The sequence below is a fragment of the Tyto alba genome, unplaced genomic scaffold, assembly GCF_018691265.1.
Source record: "Tyto alba isolate M040663 unplaced genomic scaffold, T.alba_DEE_v4.0 Super-Scaffold_2, whole genome shotgun sequence".
NCBI classification, from domain to species: Eukaryota; Metazoa; Chordata; class Aves; order Strigiformes; family Tytonidae; genus Tyto; species Tyto alba.
The window spans coordinates 84,671,345-84,696,199 of record NW_024881282.1 but is presented as its reverse complement, the minus strand read 5'-3'; the positions used below and the strand labels follow the sequence as shown (position 1 = coordinate 84,696,199).

General features: G+C 37.8%; 1 protein-coding gene across 1 annotated transcript in view; it reads left to right on the top strand.

Moving 5' to 3' along the window:
• Positions 1–2,914: 2,914 nt before the first annotated feature.
• The window catches only part of CELF2 (CUGBP Elav-like family member 2), a 559,898-nt gene continuing 537,957 nt past the window's right edge, over positions 2,915–24,855 (top strand). The window contains exon 1 of the mRNA XM_032985807.2: positions 2,915–3,192. The gene's annotated coding sequence lies outside the window, so the exon portion shown is untranslated. The remainder of the gene's footprint in view (positions 3,193–24,855) is intronic.

Sequence of the window (24,855 nt, the reverse complement as noted above, 5' to 3'; positions counted from 1 at the left end):
CATGGTTTTGTTTGGTTTTGTTTTGTTTTGTTTTGTTCTTTTAAAGGAATGGAAATTTATAAAATGGTTAATGTTATCAATGTTTATAGGAACTAATGCTTGATGGTCAATGACTTGGAAACTTGTGAAAAAAAAAACAAAACAAAACAAAACACTGAACAGTCAATAAGCACTCTATTGAAGTTAAAAGCAAAAGTTCCTGACTAAAGTAAGACCAGAAAATGCTTCACTTGATAGTGTTTTGTAAGGGATACAAAGGTTAATTAGATACTTTCTTTTGTATTATATAGTAGGAAACCTCCATTAATTACTGCTTCTTTAATTTAACTGATTCATTAAAACTGACTATAGAACTACAAAAAAAGTATTATCTTTCCTATACTACCTAACCTACTGCTACAGTCCAAAGCCTATGACCCTTAAACAAAATCAGATTTTAACAGAGACACTGAATGGTTAAAGGTAACATGCAGCATCACTAAAACCCTAAAATGAATGAAGCTTCCACTGAATTAAATCAGACTCTGCTCTTCGGAACACCTCCGTGTTTGTTCTTGTGTCCTGTAGTGTCCTACATTACAGGAGAAAATGTTGATATTAACAGCTTTACCATTATTTTTATTTCAAGATAATAACACAAGTGAGGGTTTTCTATAAATGTTTGATTTTATGAGCTCTTCTGCATTTTCTCAACCAATTAGTCAAATTGCCTTCTTGACTGTATCTCCTTGCTAAATCTAGCTTTTTTAGTTTTTGTTATTTAGTGCACTACTGTATTCCATTAAAGGCAAAGTTCAATTATTGGTCTTTTGAAGGTCTGAGTGCCTTGCTTAAAATGCCAAGTGCATTAAAAACAGGTCACCCTTGACTTTTGCAAGGATATATAGAAGGATAATAAGTTAGTTAGATGTAACAGAATTTTAAAACTGAACATATGCATGCATGTGTGCCTGTGTATTTATGCGTGCATGAAGATACCAAAATAAGGATTAAATGCTGTCAAATCATCAAGAATACTTCTTTTTTTTTTTTTTTTTTTTTTAGCATTTTCCATTTTTTGTTCTTAACAAGGAGCAAAAAGAAGGAAAGTCTGGCAGTAGAGACAAAGGACAGAGAGCCAGGAGAAACTGAATTTGGATGAAAATGTATACTAAAGCATTTTACTAGCATAAAAATAGGGCTTTAAAGCCACGAGTGTAAATGAGAGCAAATTCTAGCTGAAAAATGCTGCATTTTTGCTGTGACTACTTGGGGAATCTACTGTTACTCCTCTTCTGAATTATGTTCACTGTCCTTATGTATTTGTATTTTCATTGTGAAGACAACTGTCTGTACTGTCTTTTCCCTCTATACTGAGACTGAACCCACAGAGGATATCAAAAATTCTTGTAGACAGCATGAGCCTGCTAAGAGATCTTGGTGAACTCTGCAAAGAGATGGTTCTCGGCCATGCCAATTTAAATCTCATCTCTGAAATGGTGGGAGATCTCTACCGTCTGTAGAAATGGCCTCAGGTGGTCACCTGTTAAAAGGGTCTGGAGACTTTAAAAGAGAAGAAAAGCAACTTAAAATTTGACTGTGGCATCAATTTAACATGGCTGTTTGTTCATGAGCCTTATGGGGGCTGTAGGGCAGATGCTACACCTTGAGCCCTGTTGTGCAATTCCTGGTGGCAGAAGTCACCCTATCAGATCTACTTCAATGAGTAAAGGCTGCAGAAGGGATGCTGGCATAGTAGCAATTAGTTTCTCCAGAGTTTTTTAAAAACTATTTAAAAGCCAATTGTCTATGGCAGGCATGTTCAGCATGCAGGTGTCTCTTCCTGTGCAAATGGCAAACTTCGAGTGAAACAGAGATTAATTTAATTAAGTTTAAACATTTCAGCTTTTTATTTTATGGCTGCACACATAAGTAGAACAGTAACTGGATACAAATGTTGCATATTTACTGTGGTATGATCCAAACAATTACTACTAAAGTATTAAGGAAAAGCATCATTTCACTCTTTTAATTTTATTTTATAATTAGGTGGGAACCATATTTTGGTGAATACATTTATAGTTAGAAGTTATATATTATGCTCCTCTTTGTTTTGGAAGGATGATTTTAGCCCTGTTGCTAAAAGGCTGTTAGCAACAATTAAAATAGCTACAAAGGCATTTATAGCATTTGTACTTGTTTTTTTGTTAGTTTTCATCAAATATTTCACATTCATATGATGTATGCAGTCTGCTAATAGTCGCTAGCACAGACTTTCAAAAATGGTTTTAAACATCTGGCTAAAAGCATAGCTTTTTATGTACTATGATTGTTAGTTCGTCTTTTTTACATGATTGTTGTGGCAGTTGCTCGTATGCCTCTGACTTCTGTTACTTTCTGTTCTCACAAATGATTTGAAAAAGTTTAGAAGGAAAACTTAAAAGCAGAGCAAAACCAATACTGGCAACTTCTTTGAGTGCCAGAGTTTTTACTGCTTTCTGTGGAAACGCTTTCCCCACTTTCCATTCAAACAAACATTTCTGTACACAGTATTCCAGGAAGGGCTGAATGCATGCCTGCAAAGTGCAACATGGCACATGTCTGTATATATTCTACATATACCATACTGTTAAAATCAATCTGTTCAGGTTAGTTTCCATTCTGAGCAGAGCTGAGAAACACAACCACCAGTTTCTGTCACGTGCTGCGTCGTATCAATTAAAAATAAATTAAATTTCATGCAAAGCACCCAACTTAAAAATCCCAGCAAACAACAACAGAACCTTTCCACTAATGATTTTCAGTCATCAGAAGTGGAGAGAGACTCAGACAGCAGACAGCATGGTCCCAGCATGCTTTTTGCCTTTTTTTTTGTTTGCACAGTAGCTGTCAGTTGCAGCCCTGCAGGTAGTAGAACCCAGTGGGAAGAGGGGCGGGACAGAGCGATGCTGCCTGAACTGACAGCAAATTTAAATTACTGAGCTTTCTTTTTCTTTTTTTTTTCTTTCTTTCTTTGCGTGTCTTTTTTTTTTTTTTTGGGGGGGGGGGGGTATTTTTCTACTCTGCGACAAACTGAAAAGATTCTAGCACACGCTAATTTAACAACCCTGCTTCAACGTCTTCTTTTTTTTCCCCCTTCTGCTTCCAGGATAATTAAAAGAGAAACCTGTAAAGGCAACATTCCTTCAAGCAAGTTGGTGCTGCAACGTGCTGGTAAGATGAATTTATTTCTTTTTTTTTTCCCTTCCCCATCTTTTCTTTTCCTTTTTTGGAGCTGAAAGCTTTTGTATATCTAATGCAGTCATAAGTGTGGTTCCCCTGCTGTGGAAGGTTAGGATGTAATGAAAAGGTGTAACTGCTTGATATGTGACCTTCTCCTATTACTTAAAATGGATAATAACAGCTTTCGTGTCTGTCCTCATGATGCTTTTCTCTCTGTGAATTGACTATTTTCTCAACAGAAGCGGTGCTGTGATTGTCGCACTATGACAATGAGGACTTGATTGTTTTTTGGTTACTGTTCTATGCTCCTATCAGAAAAGATACTTGAGTTGGGGGTTTTGTGTCTGTGATTTTTTTTTTCCGAATGTTGCCTGAAGCTCTGATACGACGGGGGTGGAGATGGGGGTGGAGGAGATGGTCTTGGGTATCATTCTGCCTCTTCAGCTGTTTACTAGGTAGAGAAGTGCAACACTGAAACTTTTTAAAAAATAAATAAATATTTTTCAGCTTGCATTAAGTGGGGTCACTGAATCCAGGATTTATTGTTGTCCAGTGCTGGGTAAAGTTCTTGCTGTCCTTTGCATTGTTCTTCTGGAGAAGGGGGGAAGGGATGTTACACTTCATATCTTGTCATATCATTGTAGTAGCTAATTGCAAGAAGCTGACAAACTTTGAGAAGAAATACCAAGTGTTGCTTTTGTAAAGAATGAGTTTGATGATGTGGATAGTTTCCTATGAATACAAACCTGCCAGACACAATCAGATCTGTATTATACATGTTGCAGTCCCTGCCCTGCAAATCCCCTGATTTCCAAGGTCTGCTTTCTAGTGTTTTTCTAACACTAATACATTAGTATTTTAATTTTATTTTTATTTTTTTTTTTAGAAAATGAGATGTGTTTTGCTTTTGCTGTCTGTTTACTCTTATAAAACTTATAAAGTGACATTTTTCTCTCAGGCTTTCTGGACGTAATTCTGCCAAGTATTAAATGCTACAACACCTACTGAAATCAACAGGAAGGCTGAGTTTGTCCTGTATTTAAGAGGAAATTACTGAGTACTAGAAGAACTGGATCTTATGATAGCTGAACTCGATCTCTTTTCATAACTGCAATTAGCTGTTGTTACACTAAAGACTGGATAGTGTAGACTTTTACTGAAGTATTTAGAATAAACACTACTCTTACAGTTTTTCACAGGTTTGTGGACATGCTGAGGAAAACTTTTTGAACATAGGACAGGATTTTTCAGAGAAATCTAATGGAGTTAAAAAAAACAGCATGAGTCAGTCCTCTAACTCACTGAAAGCTGTTTTCCTTAGTATTTAAAAAAAAAAAAAAAAAAAAAAAAAGAGGTGTCTTGAAATTAATCATCTGCAGATTGATACATCAGACTTTCCAGACTCAAAGGTCTGTTTTGCCAAACGCATAATGTGATCACAGGAGCGAAGTTGCACAAGGAGAGGGAGGTGAGGAGCAGTCAGGGATTAAACACCGACTCCCTATCGTGTCCCTGGAGAGATGTGCCACTGCCATATGGAAAATCACATTCTTTCACAGCAACTTTGTTAGGGAGCAGGGTTAAGGGTGCTGCACTTGCAGAAGTTCATCACTCCCTATTTCAGCCTCAATTTCAAGTACTGCAATACTTTTTTGAAGGTTTACTTCACTTGTGCAGAAAACGCTGGTGTCTTGTGAAATGAGGTCATCGTAGCTCCCACATCTTGCTTTTGCCCTGACAATTTACCTCCCCCCGTCCCAACACCAAGGTCTGCAAGGCCCAGAAAATTAGGCTTTGTCCCTTGTAATCCTAAACTCCCATCCATTTATAACCAGAGAAGAAAAGGATTGAGTTCGGTGTTCTTGTTATGGAAATAAGTTTTTATTCACTCAGTATCAACTGACAGTTAGAAGCGTATCTGATGTAATATGAATAAACTGTAGGCTGCTGACAGTAAATTATGCAGCTATAGTCTCACATTCTCCTAGAAACAGTGCTTTTACAACGCTCAAGTGGTCTAATGCAGTGAAACAGCTACCAATATTCTCATTTGAACTTCCTAATAACCCAAAGCCATGAGAAGTCCATCGTGGTTGATTCCCACTGCCCATGGTTGGGCATCTCAGCAATGGGCAAGCCTGCCTGGAGTAGATCCTGAATGCAGCCAGGGATATTCAGTCATAGAGGTGATGTCAATGTTATGAGGCAACATGAAACAGTACAGCTAAGTTTAGATGCTGAGTTTGGTGAAAAGAATTTGTTCTTAAAGACATAAAGTATATAAAGCCAGATATCTGTACCTTTAAACCCCAGCCCCACCCTAACCCAATTGACCAGTCTACTTTCTCTTTGAATTTAATCTTTAAATATACATATATTTAATTAATCTGTACACTTGAAATTGCTGTTGGCTTCTAGCAATACTGTCTTCTACCCAATGCTTGGAAATTTCTAGCTGAATGGAATTGCTTTCATTACAACAAAAAAAAGCAAGCCAGAAAACTTGCTGTAATTTCCTGTCAGTAACACAGAAATAAGAAAACACTAGGCTAATAAAAATGATAATCTGAGTTTACAACTGTTAACAAGATTCCTGAATAGAAATGGTGCTATTATGCACAAAGAACTTCTATCATCACCAGATGAATGTAGTATAAAATTATGAGTTTTATTATTAGGGCCCTGTCATCCAATCAGAAATCAACCCATAATCTTACTTGTGAAATGCCATAAGTTTTGGCATCTTCCCTCTCCTCCTATTAATAAAATATTAAAGAAATTTTATAATTAGAAACTTTGATAACATAGCTATGAATTTTCTTTACAGAAAAAAGCTGGCATAATTCTGTATTTCTTCCACATCTCCAACTCTCCATGTAAAGTCACTGCAAGCCTGAGTTGTACGCAGCAGGTAGAATTGGGGTAAAACACAGACTTGCCATGGGCAATAATGATGGGATTTCATCAGCTTCTTTCTACTGAGAAAGTTCAGAATCTCAGACATTTCTTGGGACTCTGAAGAAGTACTTTAGAATATGCCATAACACCTCTTTCCCTGAATGGTTTTATTTATTAGCATTACACTTCTGGACAGCTGTATTGAAGTATTAGAGAGTTATGATAAAAAGCTGAGATTTTAACCTCTGAGGATTTTTTTTTTTTTTTTCATTCTGGTAATAAAAGACTTTTACATTTCTCTTCTAACTGCAAATGATTTATGGCATTATAAGGGGCTTGCTGTGTTTCCATTTGATTTAACAAATTAGCTATGGTGTTCCTTCAGCAAGAACCACTCTTGAAGCTTTATATCACCAGACAAAGCAAGACCATTCTACCTGTCTCAGAGTGACCCCAGGTGTCTGGTCTTCCCCTGCTAGCTGATTGACAACCTATTGAGCCAACACTTGCCAAGACACACTCCTTACAAAAGTCTGGCAGCTAGTCACATGTCTTTCATCTCCTGGTGATGTGTGCATGATTTGCTGTGGACTCCTTGGGACTCTTACCCTGTGTATGGTATAGGAAATCCTGAAAATAATCTAATAGCTCCTAATTGCTTTCATCATTCCCAAGGCAATAGAGTACACAGTATCTATCAGGTCACTAGATACGAATTAAGAACATAAATACATATTTTATTCTATTAAGGTAAACAATAAAATATTAGCAAGAATTAAACAAAGCAAAAAGAGAAGTAGAGCCCCAGAGAGGTCAGTTCTAGACTATAATTATCACACAAAGACTTCCTTGGTTCCTTTGTGCGGCGTGTGGCCTGTGGAGACTGATAACTTGGCTCCTGTCCTAAGGCTGATGTGCTCTGAGAGCTCTTGGAGCCAGATCTTTCCTACTCCCCTTGTTAAATATACTTATTGTCATCTCCCTTGGGGATGGTAAAAAGGGGAAGCAAACTAAAAGCTCTTCGTATATAGTTTTTCAATTTGCTTTCACAGACTGGAATCTCCAACTACCTGCATATCGGCCATCTAAATGTTTGCTCTACATGGCATTTCGGCACCAGAGGTAGGATTCATCTCATCCAAATTTAGATACCTATACTGTAGGCACCTATATCTGAGCTAACTACCTCGGGCGTCCCATTACAGTCAGAGAAAACAAGCAAACACTTTCAGGTAGTTATTTATCTGACCTATGTTAAATGTTTATTTTCTTTAAATCCCATTGAAGGACATAACATTCAAGATTCAAATCATTTAACCACCTCTCCTCCTCAAATTTTTTTAATTAACTGTACTAATCCGTTGCTTAATTTAGACACCTTTTCCTCATCTGCTTGGCTTCTCTTGTAACTACTTCATGAAGACAGAGGGCTTAAAACTCTGTAAATTACATACTGTAAAAAAACTGTCATGGTACTATTGAATTACCAAGCCTCATATACTTGGCAGTGGGCTTAAAACAAGGCTCATCACAGGGAGGTTAGGACTGGATTGCATAGGCAGGGTGATGTCACTCACATATATCAGTAGTCCTCAAGAGCTGCTGGGGGGATGCTGTCACAAGTGCATTCCAGGAAGTGTGTTCAATGTACAATTAATCTTCTTCCTCGTAGTTACTTTTATTAGTCTGAACTGATCTAGTGAAAGAAGGTGCTGCAATTGGTTTATTTGTTGTACTCTGTAGACCAGTGGCATTTGAAAGTTACACAACCATGCTTTAAAAAATATAAAAGTCAGGAAACTCCATGAGTATCATGGAGTCTACCTAATTTAGGAACCATCATTTTAATAAGCTCATGCTCCTGATGTAAGTTCCTTTACCCAGAGGAAGCTATGTGCATTTGAAAGATTTCAGACAAAGATTTTAACTTCCTAAATTTGCACAACTAAGGCTACATTTACAGTGCTAAAAGTATCTGCTACAGAAAGATCTCTGGATCCCAAGTATTACAGTTTACCTCACCTCCATGTCTCACCTGGCTGTCTGTGGAGGGGATAAATGTGTCCTCTTGGCCCTGTGTTTGGTCCCAGGCATTTGCTTTTGTGCCCAAGTACATGGCATGAAGGGTTGTGAGTGATGCTGGTGGGCTCATAGCCCACTTGAACAGAGAGTTGAAAGGAGCAGAGGGAGCTGGCTTCAGAGCAACCTCGTACGTAGGGACTAGAGGAAATGATACCTAAGGATGACTATAACCAGCATCAGTCGGTTTTATTTTCAAGGTAGATATGATTAATTTTAAAAGTAAATGTGTCAGCACATAAATATATATTAATATATACATACATACACAGTTTGGCTGTTAGAGGGCATAAGACCACACTAGATATCTAAGACATTAAGCAATATTGACATATTATACATCAGATAAACATTGTCTCCCTTAGGATTCATTTCTCTCTTCACTTGTCTCTTCAGCATCCTAAAGATTAAGTGTAGATTTGGTTTCAGTTAGAGTAACTGGATTCTACCATTCATTTAAATATAAAATGGTTGATCTTCAGGCATGATTGAGGTAGCTCTATTCCGAACCTGAATCCTGCAGTGTTTTGCAGAAATAGGCTTTATTCAGACAAGGACAGTGGATGGATTTTGAAGCATGCAGAAAATGTGATAATATGTAATAGAACTGCTCACATAATAAAGGAGCTCTGAGCACAGTATTGGATCTCTTATACATTTGCTGTTTTCAGTGATTAATGTATAAGCACTGTACAAGCCACTGACATAGTGAGCAATCTGGAAGGCCTGTTGCCTGTGTTTTGGATAACAAGAGACAGAAGTATAGATTAATAGTGGCTCTTAATCAATCTGATGCAGTCAATGTTTTCCATAGGCACTCCATTAATAAGCAGCACTACTAACATTTTTCTTTTGTTGTATCCTAAGTCATTGACAATTATGAAGGACATATGCATACTAAACGAAGCTTTTGCACTTGAGTGAAGAGCAATAGCAGCCTGCCCAGTGTCACTCAGTAAGAGAGACCACATTCACAGGACATTAAAGGCTGGGTACTCTTGCTGAACAGGTTTACACATTTAAGCTTTCATCCTGCAAAGACTTACACACATGCTTAACCTTACACACTGTGAATGAAATCCTGGGCCTCTCAAAATCAATGACAAAACTCCACTGACTTCAAAGGGCCACTCTGAGTAGCCTTTCTGGCTTCGGTGCAGCCACAGAGTGTAGAAGCATGTGAGCTGATCTCCCCAACCTTGCTTGCTTGCGTGAAGTCTTAAGAGATTGAGGGAGCTGCTAAGTGTAACTTTCAAAACACCTCTGTATCACAACAAACCATAAGTATTCAAAGATGTTTTCTTGTTTGATCTGTGTTCTTTAGTTTTGCCCAAACCCCATGGTAAAACCTGCAGGAGTGGTTTCTGCTGGAGAAGTCTGTGAGCAATCCATAATACAATCCTTCCCCTGGTTAGTATTGCACTCTGAGCAAGTTGCTTTCTTTTCCTTCCAGAATATCCAGTCCCTGGTTTGATGTGATTATGCTGGAATCACATCTTTTTTTTTTTTTTTAAAGAACAAAAAAATCTATAGCTCACATGATTTTATAGGAAATCTGGGAAATATCGAAATGACAGGTCAGGAAAACAATAATATATGAATTTGTGAAGGATCTAACTGCTGTTTTTCATCTGCTTGCTGCTGGTAGCTGAGATACCCTGTTACAAAATCTAGCAGCTGCCTTGGGACCTGTTGGAGGCCAGAGACCCAACCCTGGCTCTGCTTCTCTGTGTAAAACTATCCCCTGGCAGTTGCTCCCCTGAGACCCACTGTGGAGTCCTCAAGTAAGATATAATGGTTTGGTGAAGAACTGGGGAGGAGGAAAAGTGGTGTTTGTCCCATTTTCAGCATAAATCCTTTTCCAAAGCAGATCAAGTCAACAATCCTTTCCCCTGCACAGACCCTCTGGCCCTACGTGTGTTCTAACATGCACCCAACCCTCATGCAAGCTGAGACACTGAAGCTGGGAGGTCTTTGGCAGCCCTGAGTAACACCAAGGTGTCTCCATTCCAACAGAAAAGCTTGTGCTGGTAAATGCAGATCTCCCAGGTTTGAGTGAGACAGCTAACAACTTGTGTGTGGATGCGCTACTGGGACATACTCATGCTAGGAACTAGGAAAGTTTTGGCTCTCATCTGCCTAAGCCAGCAAAAAGATTTGTGAAGGACAGTTATCCCAGCATAAGTGTATTGTAACATGGAGTAAAGGTTTGGAAAATAGATTTATAAAGTTTTACATCCCAGTTATGCTTTAGGATAAGCCTATGTTAGCATTTGTGTAAGCCAAATTATCGCTTCTCACCGAAATTGGTGCCAGTCATTTGAAAAGAAGAGTAGGCTGGGTGAGCCCAGTGAAGCTTTTTTTTTTTCTGTTTCAGCATTTTCCTCTGACACGTTTCATTGCTCTGCCAGTGAAAAAATCCCCAGCTTTTACTCTTTTTTTTTGGCTTTTACTGTAAAGTTATTTTAATTTTATCTTCATCATGCTTCCGTACTAATGGGCTTTACCTATTCCCAGCAAAGTCCTGTGTGAAATTCTTAACCATAGAGATTACAGAAATTTACTGCTTCACTGGCATGGTCAAGTTGCCACAAAATTGCATTTGTTAATGTAGCTGTGAAAACACATGGCACCTGCCATCTCTTAACATAAGGATTTTAAATATGGCTGGGAAGAATTTAAGAATGTCTATAAAATGGGGCTTGGCCATGTCAGTTTAGCTTTAGGAAGGAGACTGTGCTATAAAATCCTAACCCATAATTGGACACAAGTGACAGCTTTACTTAACCAGTGCTCACAAATGAACGAGCAATGAAAATGTTCTGCCTTTCTTACCCCAGAAGAATGACCATGGCAGATATTAACACTGTTGAGAACAGCTTTATTGTAACTACAGGTGAGACAAATGGGAGATTTATTAGCTTGGGCATTGAGGGAAAGGGAGGGAGGGTAAAGGTTGTATCCAGCTCTGTTCCTAGGAAATGCAATTTACATTATCAAACACACTGTGCGGCACACGCAGTGCTCTAAAACAGGCGCTATTCTGTGTCCATGAATTCATAAGAATGCCTACTTTCTTGTTTGTTTTTTGAGTACCCAATACCCAGAATCACAAATTGTACATGGTTTTGCTTTTTGTTTCCTCATGCCCTATCCTGTACCCATTTAAATCAATGGCAAATATCTAACCTCATTGATAATACGATGTAATTAATGACTCAAAGACTGGGAACTCAGTGACCTCCAAAAGAGTAAACAAGAGACAATGATGCTTCTCTGATGAAAGTCCTGAGATGGGGCTTGATCCAATGTTTGCTGGATCCTTTCTGTTCATTTTAATGAGCTTACAATTGGTCACTAACATAATGCACATTCAGCAGAAATCAACATTTGTTGTTCAGGCACTGATCTGATAAAGCCCTTAATTATGTACTTAAGATTATGGTATGGGAATAGCCTCACAGAAGCCTCTGTAACCACAGAAATATTTTAAGTTCATCAAGTAATTAAATGTTTTGTTGCTGGAATATCTTCACATTTTTTTCAGTCAATACCCTCTGCCAAGCAAACTAACAAGTACAGTTTCTGGAAATCCAGTGCCTTGAGATGTCATAAATGTGGTGATACTCAGATTTGTACCCAAATTTTTTATCTGCTTTATACTTCTTTATGCCCAGATATAGCAAAACACTTTACTGCAGTTGAGATATGAACAAGAATACCTGCAGCTTGAAATTCAAAGCTGTCTCCCCTTTTAGATTCGGGGTACACTCACATGTGATGATGATGCCTGCTTGTCAGTCCCATTTCTAAGTAGGAAAACAATTTTAAATTTTAAGAAAGTAAACCTGTTTGTAGTATAAGCAGGAAAATGTTCTTTGTAGTTAAAGTAAATTCTGTCAGTTTGCCCCAAACTCTTTAACCAGGTGCTTTTTTAGAAGAGCTTCTTAAAGGCAGTTTGAGCTTTTGTGCCATGTGGACCACATATTTGTTAACTGCTTCACTTCAGCTCATCCTGTTTAACTAGAGGGTACCATATTTCTGTATTATCTTGCTTCCATGAAACCTGTGATATTCACCAGGTTTTTCAGGTAATGCTGTTTACAGCAAACACTGTCTATGGTGTTTCCAAAAGTTTCCTGCTGTCAGAAGCATAAGGGCCAAATTGAAAATATTGGTTTGGGAGAATGTAATCTTTTCAGTACAGACTTTGGTCAGCATGATTGTGTTCAGTGTAAGTGCCCAATAGTAATGATGTCCAGGCATAGGGCCAAATTCTAAAACTGCCCCCAGAGTGAATATACTCATACTCTGCAAGAGAAGCAGTAAAGTATGCTCGTATTCTAGCCAGCAACATCTAAAAGCACAGCTCCCCATGAGGATAATTCTTGCCAGGAGTATGAATAAGCTGCATTGAGGCCATGCATTATGGCAACTGCTGCATTAGGGACTGCTAAGTAACTCATAAATAAGCAGTCTCTGCTGCCCCCCAACACCTGTATTGAGCTTCAGAAGGTACTTATATAGGTCCAAGTATGAAAGGCTTGCATAGTGGCCTCAGCGGACTTTGAGAAGTGCCAAAACAGAGGTGGCTACTTTCCATCTCCTGCTCCTTTGACTGGCCGTAATTTTTCTGGCAAGCACAAATATACAGCGCCTAGAAGGATTTGGCTTTTATTCTTCAGCTCATATTCATCATTTGGGTTGCTCCAGTGAAGTTATGAAGCCAGAAGCTCCTGTTATGGTAGGATAAAGACTCCACCACAGCTGAAATCTTTATTAAGAAATAAATTATGAATAAACCCAGAAAAAATAGACACATTTTACTAAACCCACCAACCATCTTGTTTTGGGCACATAAGAGTATTTATACCCACATAAGAACTACCATAAAATGTAGGGGTTTACATTAGTGTTCATTTCAGTTTTGCTTCCCTGAGAATGATTTAAGTTCCACTCACATAACCAAAGCCTGCCAGACCTTCTGCTGATATAAATCAGAGTGACCCCTTGAAGTCTGTTAAGCATCTGCTCCAGAATGGCAAATAATAGTCTCTAGAGCCTGACTAATCTTTAAGGACAATAGAAGTTACTGATCTAATATGTAGAACCTTTTTCGTAACACAGACAAAATAATTTTATCTAGGAATTCCTACACTAGGGATAATCAGATTCTGTAAGGCTGTAGTATAGGTTAACTGTATTCTTGTAGTAAAGCATCCTGTCTCTTTTTAGAGATTTCAAACTTGCTTGTAGGGACGCAGTAGTTCAAAGTTTTGTGCAGACAGGTAGTAGACAATATAATAAAGAATATGAACATTAGACTTCTATATCGTTCTATACTGTAATGTATTAGAAATTCTCCCAGTTCTAACTTCTGACATACAAATATCCAGATGCTGCTTCTTTGTAGTAGAATTGCAAATTCTGAGTTCAAATAAGCCAATAAAGTGATTTTCTGAAAGGCAATACTCTGTCCATGTACTCCTTTTCTTCAGATACATTTTTCTTGCCTTTCAGGACATTTCATAATCTACTGCATAGATATCACCTTTTGGAAGAACATGGAAATTTCATTAGTTAAAAAGTTTATCTATACAAAGAGCTGTAGGATTTAGAGCAAGGATGTGCATGATTTAGAGCAAGGATGAAAAACCCCTTCTCTCTTCTATATGTGAAGACAAGCAGACGACCATGAAACAGAAAAATATTGTCATAGTTTAATTTTCTTTCTGTCCTTCTCTTTCAACAGTAAAAGAATATACTTTTCTGCTGTAACTACTTGTCTTTCTTTGAATGCAAGAGTGAATACAAAAAAAAATTTTTTTTTTCTGTTATTTCCAATCAACTTCATACCTAAAACTATTAAAAACCTCAGGCAAGTCTTTCTCATGAGGTGTGATTCACAAAATTGTGTAAGTTAGTCTTTGAAGACTTTACTAGAACAAAAATGGTAATCCATGAACTCTACTAATGGTTTATGTTATATAAATTTAAATCTCTGCATAAATTTGACAAAATACATTAAGAAAAAATAATTACATTGAGGCAGAACAGGAAACGCTTCAAAAAGAACTAATTTTCACATATTGCATAACAAGTCTGGGGAACTTCTTAACTCAAAACATCCTCCATGTCTCCAAGTTAGTAGCTTCATTCATCACCTTAAAATTAGTTTTCCTGGGATGGAAAATTTGTTCTCAGGATTGACAAGTGAAACAGAAAGTAACAAAAATGGTTTTGATACTGTTGCTGATAGTGGTTCCTGTTACTGCATTGTCCATACCTTATTTGGGGGGCACACCTCTACAGTTATGTCAGTAAAATGGAATAAAACATTCAAGGACCACCCTGTAGCCCAATGGCTTGTTGGTATGGCACAGCTCATATCTGTCTGCATACACTCCCTGCAACCCCAGACAGACTGGCAGCATCCAACTCTGCTGTCAGTACTTGCTGTCCCTCAGCCCAAACTTGTCTGCTTTGAAGGAGAGTGTTAGTTGGTACAACCCAAACTCAACTATCAACTAAACATCTATGAATGATCAGGCATTAGTATTTAAGCCATAAGCCTGTCCTTGAGTTTTTTATTATTAGTATCGACACAACTAATAGCAACACAGGACAAAGGGACTCTGCTCTCCAGAGTACTCACCCACTCTGATTTGAACTTCAGATGAGTGCAGTTTCATACCTTGCCAACAATTTATAAAGGACCTGAAAAGAGGAGATGGGAATAAGTGTTAGCAGGTGACTGTACAGAGTAAGTAGGATGTTCTCAAATACAAAAGTATATCCCTGATCTGTGTAATAAAAATTCAGTGTGGATATATGTACAGGACATCCCTGAACCATAAAGTTTTGGAAGATGGGAAAGTACTATAAACTTTTTTTACTCTTACATCCTGCTCTAGGCTCCCACTATTGACCACTGATGGAGACAGAACAGTGGGTTGGATAGACATCAGATCTAACCTGGTGCAACCCTGGTGCAAAATCCTCCTCTTATCTAGAGGGGTGTGGGCAGAGGCAAGGAAAAATTCTGCTTTCACTAGAGGAAAGAAGGCTGGTTGTTGGTACTGAGCTAATGAGACCTGATGAGGGTTGCTGAAGTGGAGCTGGCTTTCAGACCAAGCACGTCTATATCCATCCAAATAAACACACCAGGTACTCATCAATATGCCCTTGTCCAGGAGCAAATTGGATTCTGAACAAGCATCCAAAGATATAAAAGCGTAAATATACTGATGCTGTCCCTTTGGAAAAGTCAGCTGCATACATTTAACAGAGCGGGAGGGAGTCAGGGAGTGGGAGTTGTGTTATTCTACTCACTTGAAATGTCAGTTTAGATAATTTTTCTAATTGAGTCTTGATATTTTGCTGCTTCCCATATTTCCCAAAATGATTATTAACAAATAAGCAGATCTTTCTTAGTTGTCTCTGAAATAATAATGGAAAAGGCTTCATTGCATATGCAGGAGCTCCAATTTAGGTGAAAATTATATCTGGCAATGCAGCAGGTGGCAACATGCAGACAGATCTACTAATAACGCTACTTCTTTTGGTATGTGTTGTGCAAGAAGCTATGGCAGGACATGTTCCAAAACCTTTTTTATGAAATGCACAATACAGACTACCAATAAGTGTTATGTCAGTGGAAAATAAAAATATACAATTTGCGTATAATATGATGATGTGAAAATGCACATAGAGGACCACATCACTATGTTTTCCTTCTGCAAGATTTTGGCAGGCTTCCTATGTAGCTGGCAAGTTTAGAATTAGCAGGGTCAGAAGACATGTTCCAAAATTTAATATAATTTGGATTTATCAATACCAGACTCCTCTGAGGAAAAATAAGTCTTCTTTCCACAGGATAGATAAGTCTTCCCAGAACACTTCCCCAGACATATTCTCTTCTGCACATCAGTTTGCCAAATGGAAACTTTGATCTCAACATCCTTAGTGCCAAATTCTTTAATGGTGTAAATGAGTGAAACTCCACCTAAGGCAGTGGAGCAGATCCCATTTACACCTGCAGAGAACTTGGCTTTGATTCTGTAGCCAAGCAGAGATTAAAACCATTGGTTCTAGTAGATTTGTTAGCCCATAAAGATGCTGTTAATCCCTGGTTGCAGATAGCTCTGTTATGCAGTCCAAATGTGAGAAGGAAAAGTAGCAGAAAATTCTCTCATAGGGGTGAATGCTGGACAGGAGGGTGATACAGTGGAGGATTTAATGGGATTTTGTGATCTCTATCATAAGATCAAGTATACATTATCATCATTTTGATTCTGATCTCTTCACTTGCTCTCTGTGCAGCTTTTTTCCAGGTCTTCTAATGTGAATCACTTATTCCAGATTGCTCTTTGAAGAAGGCATCCAGTGATACATCAGAGATTAAATGAGTCACTCATGATGGCTTGTGCTTCATGGCTTTATATACCACAGAAAATTATGCATTTTACACTACCTTGTAAAATAACAATTTATCTAAGTAAACATATTGACTCCTTTTGGGTTCATATGAAAACTATCCTGGGTTGTGAATCTTAATTTAGCAAGCTCTTGACAGGCAGGAAAAAAGACAGCTAACAATGATGGAGAAGAATCAGTTTCTTAAATGTCAATAGCAGGAGTTTAAAAAATGAGCTCAGAGTAACAGATCAATTTGTTCTCTTGTGTCCAGCCAGAGATAGAGACTTGGCAACTTCTACCACCTTTTCACCTCTCAAAAAAAAAAAAAAAGCTTTCAAATTTATGGCAAGTGGTGCACATATATGCTGCTATGTTGTCAATTCAAACATGACAACAACACATGCTAGAGAAAGAAATGAGGCTAAGTGGTTAGAAGAAAGAGAAACTGTTGAATATAATTTTCCAGGGATTCTACCTCTTACCTTTCCACACTTACTGTAGGTACCAAAGCAAGATACCTCTTTTCCTAGCATCTCAGTTTGCACATTTGTAATATGGAAATTATATTTCTGAGCCAGATTCTCTCTGGGGTCATTCTGTGTGGTTCACTGTAACATTTAGACACCTGACATTGTTGAAAATGGATCAGCATAAATGCACCCCAATTAATCTTCTGAGATGAAGGTTTCAGAACGCATAAGTATTGTGCAATAATGCAGTTCAAGAATGGGGGTATAATGGCTTCATCCCAGGCCCTTTGGAAAGCCCTATATTTGTCTAGGGAGCAGGAGTACAGGTTAACACTAATGGAGTCTCACTCAGCTTTCAAAAAATAACAGGTTAGGTTTTCTTGTACCTGACCATTTCTACTTGTTACCCTAGATTGCACTTAATTGGAGTACCTGCCTGATTTTTGTCCTCTTTGTATCATTTTCCTGGTAAGTATTTACACCCCTTGCACTTACGACAGGGTCTAAGATGCTGAGTGCAGCATTGACTTCAGCAAGCTTTGGATCAGATCTGTAATCACTTCAAGCCTCTGACTAGCTGGCGCTAAGTATTTAGAATGAATCATCTCAGACACAAAGGAGAATATCAGAGGAAAGTATTATCTTATATATTTCTGCTTCCCCAAAGGTTTACTCTTCAAAAAAATCCATTGTCCTATATGTAATGTAAAATAATTCACTATGGAGCAAAACATTGTATCATGATACAGATCTGGGCAGTGATTGAAATAATAACAGACTGTTTAATTGCTAAATTACAGTGGTGATATTATGAAATAACATATTATATCCGCATTTATAATAAATTAATCCATCATGATTAAAGGTCTCTCAATGAATACCAAATGAATTAATACATGATTGGCCTTTATAAGTATAAGCCTTTAAAATTATGCAGTATTCTGCAAGAAGCTAACAGCCCATGGAATAAAGCTGCTATGAGAAAATGTGTCACAGAAAAACTTTTCTACATTTCATGCAGAACACCTTTTCTTTCAGAACATTTTTACATTGAATTCGTTAGCAATTATGACAGATAGCTTTTTAACAGGAGAAAATATGTCCATAATCACACAATGTTTGGGGGAGAGGGGAAAATTGCCACAATATGACTAATTTTATGAAAGACATCTGTCATTTTCTACTGTTGTAATATAAGCTGTTTAGTAAGTAAATTTAATTAACCAGATTTCTCATTTTAAAAAGGAAAAAAAAAGGCTTTTACAGTGTGCCAGGAGCATATCCCTTGAATATACTTTGTTTAATGTGCCCAATTAGATTGAATCATCAAATTTTCTGAACCTTTAATATCTCAAATTAATTTGTTTCCACATTGTTTTTCTATATGCCATTTTTCAGCCATTTGTACTGTGTCATAGATGTTGTTTATTGTTGATATTACTGTTTTAGAGTCTCTGCTTAAAACTGAGGCTTTTTGGTGCCTCTTGTTGTACACAAAGAAAGAAGCCTCTACCAAAAAATTTCTCACTGATAGAGACATACAAAGAGTGAGAAGTGAGAAAGGCAGGGAGACCAGGTGTATCTGCCCCAGGTCATAAATAATTCAGTGAAACAGCTGAGTCTTGGTTTAGTGTAATATCAAATACTAGACCAAATACTATACTTTTGGCTTATAAAAGAATACAATTGTAAGTCAATGGTAAGCTTCTGCTTAGGAGTGTGAAATTCCCTCTGTTACTCATAACAGTTGCAGACCTGATAGGTTGGTCCTTTTTTAATGAGGATAAAATAGTTCATTTTCACATAATACAGATTGTCCCTACTTCATGGAGTTTATAGCATAAATAAGGATGTTCTACAAAGGCCTTTTATTAGTAATATGCAGAAACTTATGCTATAACATCGTTCCCCCAAAAAACCTGCAAGTATTTATGCAGTGTTTGCCAATGATAGGAAACAAAGCAGCCACAGAAATAAAAATTTATTTTATTGATGTCAGTGTAAATCTGGGGTAGTTCCACTTGACTGTTTTAATCTATCTAAGATCAAAATCTGACTAGAAATATCAATTTAACCTTAGTTAAAACAAATACTTAAATAACACTAAAATAATTGATTGTAACTTTAGGCATGTTTTCCACATGCTTAAACTATTCTTAAGAATACTTAAGCTAGTAAAAGCTACTCATTTCCTAAACAAAACCTCTTGGTGAATTTGTGATGTTAGTGCACCTTCTGAAATCTGCTCCTAAATACAATCATCATCTAAAATTTAGTATCTGCTGCTTTTGTACACAGGGGAAGACTTCCTCCCTATTCAGAAAAAAAAAACAATCGCTTCAAAGAATACCCGTGCCCATTGCCTAGGAGTGTGCTGAACTGTACAGAATTTCACTGAAGAATGATTTTTTTTTTTAAAATTTGTTTTAATTTAGAAACATTTACATAGGTCATGTATAGAAAGCACAGCATTAATTCTGGTGAGTTTTTGTTATCCTAACCTTAGATTTAGGAAGACTAATTGTACATAATATGTGACTAGTATTTAGAGAGCATCATTCACTTTATAGTGTGAATAGAGTTACTAAATGTGGGGAGTAAGTCTGTCCAGAAGATAATAGATTGCTTACTGGGGTGGAATAATTTTGAAGAGAAATGGATGGGGAAAACTGAAGGACTTTAGTTATTCTCATGTACATACACGTGTAGCAAATCTGCTAAAATATCTGCAAGCTTAAACACTTCACATAGTCATTTAAACCAGGGTTTTGCTCCATGCTGTTGCAGGACGACAGGCTTTGATAACTCTAGTAAATGCTCCCTTACTCCTGCATGAGACTTTTAGATGAGTTGCAGTGGAGAAGGGTCAAAACACTGGTAGAAAAGTACCAAGCTAAGAGTTGATATGTGGTTTTAAGCTTGTTTTTTTGTTGTTGTTTTGTTTTGTTTTGTCACAGACTCACTATATCCCCTTTATCGAGACTCTAAGGGCTATATTCAAGCAGCATGAAGTGCTCACATCTGTTCAGGGGAGAGAGTTTGATGATTCTGAGGAACAACTGAGGCTTTAGTAAGGCACCATGTAAGGTGCTGCTTAGAGCATCCAGGAGAAAATATTAGATCCAAAGCCCTGTTTATAATCCAGGCCATTTGAATATCACTTTTAGATTCTCTTTGCTTTAAATCCCCATCTACAAAATAGCACTTTCTAAATGCCCAAGACAGGTAAATGCAATAGAGCTTAGTAATAGAGGACATATGATTATCTATATTCATATCCATGCTATACAAATAGAAGAAATATGTGGTTCAGCATGTGATGCATGCAGACATGAAACAAATGCACCCCTGAGGGGTCAGCAGCAGAAAAGGTGTTAGAAGCTCGAGGGAATTTTATCTGAGCAAAGGCAATAAGATCAAGCTCTGAGACAGAACAGCTTTTAAGTGAGCACAGACAATCCTGCAATTAATGGAGACATATCTACTCAGTATTACAGTACAGCCGACCTGCATCCTTGGCTTATTAATTTCTCCCACTAGTACAAGTAGGTTGACGTCTTCTAAATTAAAAACAGTTCTGCCTTAGGAAGAATTGCCAAAGAATTTGTACATTAGAAGTCTCAGGAGATGCAACTCTTGCATGCTGCCTTCGCTGGGGAAGAGTACAAGCTTATCCTTCAGGAAGTGTCATCTGCCAGTTATGACAGCTACACATTTGTATTCATTTATGAATTCACCATTTACAACTGTGGCTATTTAACACAACAATTCCCTGGAAAATCTTTGGACCCTGTGTTTGCATAATAATAAAAATCTTTCAAGAACAGCTCTTCTCCTTCTTCGTTTTCTCCTATTACTGTTTTGTCCCCAACTAAATTTACACAGGAAATATTTAGGACAGCATTTGGCAGGGTTTTTCTGGCCTCTGTGCATGTAGGAAGCTTGTGAATCTCTTACAGTCTTGCTGTAGAGGATGGACAACTTTCCTAACAGGATGTATACAGGAGAGTTGATTTTGTTATTCCGTAGAGTCAAAGTGTAGTCTGTCACCTGGGCAGATGCAACTGTTAACTGTATCAGGGCTCCAGGTACTGAAAGTCTGTCTCTGATTCAACTAGAGATGTCCTGAGTTACCCTAAATAAATCTCACTTAATCTAGCTGGTTCTTGATCTTTGTATAAGATCAAAATACAGCTAAGATTTCTTCTTCTCCCAGGCACGCTGTGGGAAAGCAAGCTGTCTGTAACAATGTGGAGTTTAGATAGTTCAGCATCCACTCTCCTTTGCATTTGGACTATAACATGCATTGCTTCCTGACGTTGAGCCATATCATATGTGAGTCCACCAAAACTGTTAGCCCTACCTCTTCTGGGTGCATTCCCTTTGACAGCTGAGGTGGTGGTGGCCATCTGTGATGTTAGCTCATTGACTTCTTTAGACTGAGATATGGAGAATGAAAGAAAAAGCTGTCTAGCTCTCCCAAGACAAAAAGGAGACAAGTAAGTATAAACCTCACCTGTGACAGAGAAGCAAAAACAAAAATCTTACCTTATTACTTTTGCATTATTTCAGTTGATTTTAACAACTGTGTTTAAATATCTGTATGCTCAGCTCAAAAGCTGATCTGAAGAGGATATTTCCATGAGTCTGATTTTTTTTTACTTTCTTGGCTTCTCTGATCACTAGTGGTGGTGAGGGGCTGATGGAGGGGAAGAGAATGTTGTTTTAGAGGGGAGTAGAGATTATTTTAGTAGAATATTGGCCTCTGAGAAGTATGGGGAAGCAAATGAAAGAGAGCTGTTAGTGGACTTGTGCCTCAGAAAAGGTGAAGCAACATGCTGCTTAGTGCATATGTAATAATGGGAGATTTATGAGGAGGAGAGAAGGTTATAAGAATAGAGCACATTAATCTTCTGCTTCAAACTCTTCTCATTAATCTCCCAGTAATAAACTGCAATGATCAAAAAAATAGAACTTTCCTTTAGACCGATTTTGCCATGATTTTACAAATTCCTTAAAGATCTTCCCAGAAAAGAGATTCTCTGATTCTGTTTCTCTTAATTTCCTACACTATCCTATATGGGATGTAGAAAATTCCTAGCCAAGCTGTATGTTTACAATAACATGCCTCATCACCATAACTTTTTTTCACTTCTATCTGGAAGTCAGTGTCAATTCCTCATGATTTCCATTTTCTCTCTTCTCTCCCTTCTCCATAGATAATGAGATATAACGGAGCTGTAATTTGTGATTGTTATCTGCTAATTAGCCTGAACCTGACCTCTGTGAGTAGGTGAATTTGCATTTGTAACCTTGAAATAAAGCCAGAGACCTGAATAAGCATGAACATCAAAAAATAAAAACAAAAAAACACCCAAAGAACCCACTGAAAATAGTTTCCTTTAACAATCCATATAAAAGGAAATTCAACAAAAAGCTTTAATCCATCCTGAATTCTGTCTGTTACATGTAAGGATTGCAGAAGTGCTGCATGCTGCTGAAACCATACAGATAACCTGGCCATATCTTATTAAAATAGATTGGGCTAATCACTAGCCATTGAATTTTATTCTACGTCTGAATTTCTTGGATTTGGTGTACTGCAAATTTTCAGTAAGTCTGGTTTTTATGATTTTCGGTTATCTTTAAAAATATCTTTCAAATAGTGGAGGCACTGACCAGATAGGGATCATGGACTCTGTGGAGTCATTTTTCTTCACAGAGCAGTAGAAGTAGCACTGTCACAACAGCAAAATTGTATTCTATCCAGGGAGTAAATATATTGATCGCTTACTTAGCAGAACTAGCGAACAACGCACATTACACCTATTCTCTGCAGCTTGTGCTGACTTCCAATTTGCTTCTGGATGTTGGACTTGATGTATAAAGCCAGGGGTTTTGTGCCTGTGACTGTTTTTCTTCTTCTTTGCTCCTTCCTGTGTCCTGCCACTAGAGATCAGTTGGGATCCATCTGCTAACAGACCCTGTTAACTCAGAGGGACCCAAGATTTTGCCATACAAAGTACTTCTCCTGCTGCCCCTGTAATTTTAACCCATTTAGTGCCTGGTACAGAGACTGTTTACTCACATGATTGCCTGGGGAATGAATGTAGGCTGAGTTGAGATCATCTCATTACTTGGCATTTTCATTATTTGGCATTTTTCAGTTTGTTTTGCAATCATCATTCTCATCAGTGCTTTGCCTAATATTAGAGGATTTTTGGCGTGGTAGATTTGTTGGGTTTTGTTTTGGTTTTGGTTTTGGTTTTGGCTTTGGTTTTCCCCAATACAAAATGAATATGACAGAGCTAGCTTAGGTCTTCAAATCAACTTGAACTCATTTTAACAGTGACCATACACTGTCTAGACATCTTTCCTCAGTTGCTGTGGTGAAAAGATTTAAGTTCTCAAACTAAAACTAACATCTATGAAGGCCGCTCTGTCTGGTGGTATAAGCAAGGACCGCCCAAGCCTGAATTCAAGAGAAATCCCTCATTTAAACATTCTTTGCACCAAAGTATTGCCCAGTCACTTTGGAGAACCTTGAAGGTCTTCTGTTAATACCGCTTGTGCGTGTTCCACGCTATTAGCTACACATGTCCTCCGTATGCATATTTTTAAATGTAGTTGAGTGGGTCAGCAAATGAATGTTTGACCAAGCAACACACACTTGAAGTTTCATTAGTTTTGTTCTGCCTTTGAGGGTTTAGTTCACTCTAACCATGGTTTCCCTCATGAACCTATATACCCATGATATGGAATTGCTCGTATGTGTCTCACTTGGATTTAACAGCAGTGGATGAGAAATCCTACTTGACTCCAAGGTGTGGTACAGGATTTCTGGTAACACGCTGACTGCGCTAGCTAGCAGATGCTGGGTAGCACCTGCATAGTACCCACCCACCTCTACTCATTTGTCTATGTCTGACCAGTTCACACCCACACTACACTGAACCATGTGCAGACTTCAGCCTGGCAGTTTCAAAGTAGCTTTTGAAGTCAACGTTTCAGATACTTTATTTACTGAATGTATAGCTTGTTCCTAGATGAACCCAGCTTGTGTGTCCATGACTTCTTTTAAATTATAATAAAGCCAGTGTGCATGTGCCTGTACAGGCTGTACCCACTCACACCAGCTGCTGTGTGAACCTACCATCAGCCCACAAGATTGACGGAAATTTCTCAACAGTGTGAGTATGCATTAGAAGATACTGTATTGCCAAATAAGTCTTTTTTATTATTTATTTCAACAGAAATTTTACTGTAAATATATCATTTGGGTAAAAAGCAGTCACCCTAATATAAAAATGTGTCTGGTTGCTATGGTATTGTACTAGGTTGTGGGAAATATAGGAGTTTCTGTGCAGGAAATGAGTTCACATCTCCTTAGGCACGAAAAACTTGGACTGGTCATGGTTTCATCTTAAGATAAACTATTTTATTCCCCCACATTTTCTGAAATGGGCAAGCTGCTTCTCATCCAGCTATTCCACTGGCTGCGAATGTTTGTGTCAACTCAAATAAATACCTGAAAATCTTTATTATTGAGCCCAATCCCTCAAGAAAATGTTTGTATTTTTTTCTTGAAGACAGAGATAACCTGTATCTTGGTCTTCTTAGAAAAGAAGGCTTATATGATAACAATCCTTGTCCTCCAGGCCACCACAACAAATAACTTCTGAGTCCATGAGCAGGCTTCAGCCCAGTTTGACAGTCTATAATTTACACCAGTAGTTGGTTCTGCATGCCCAAAAGCCTGGACTAGTCACAATGTCTCTTGCCCACCAAT